The sequence below is a fragment of the Sinocyclocheilus anshuiensis genome, unplaced genomic scaffold, assembly GCF_001515605.1.
Source record: "Sinocyclocheilus anshuiensis isolate Anshui unplaced genomic scaffold, SAMN03320099.WGS_v1.1 scaffold908, whole genome shotgun sequence".
NCBI classification, from domain to species: domain Eukaryota; kingdom Metazoa; phylum Chordata; class Actinopteri; order Cypriniformes; family Cyprinidae; genus Sinocyclocheilus; species Sinocyclocheilus anshuiensis.
In genome coordinates this window covers 330-640 of record NW_015552588.1, presented here as the reverse complement: position 1 = coordinate 640, position 311 = coordinate 330, and positions in this window count along the sequence as shown.

Sequence of the window (311 nt, the reverse complement as noted above, 5' to 3'; positions counted from 1 at the left end):
TACATAACATGCAGAATTGATGCGCTACATGTAAACGATATACTTTGTTGTATTTTCCTGTAAAAATAACAGCGTTCCTTTGGAATTCTTCAGCTTTTAAGAACTGCCGCTTTCTCCGGTAGTGGGAGGAACTAATGCGCAAACGGCAATCTCATTGGTTGGTGCTCACCTATTATCGTCCCTCATTTGATTTCAGCAAATCAGTTCGAGCGAACGCACACATCCTGATTAATATTCATGAATCCAGTAGCTCATTAATCCTTGGTGCGTTTTATATTGTTCTTATTAGTAGAATTCGTATCATTATTATC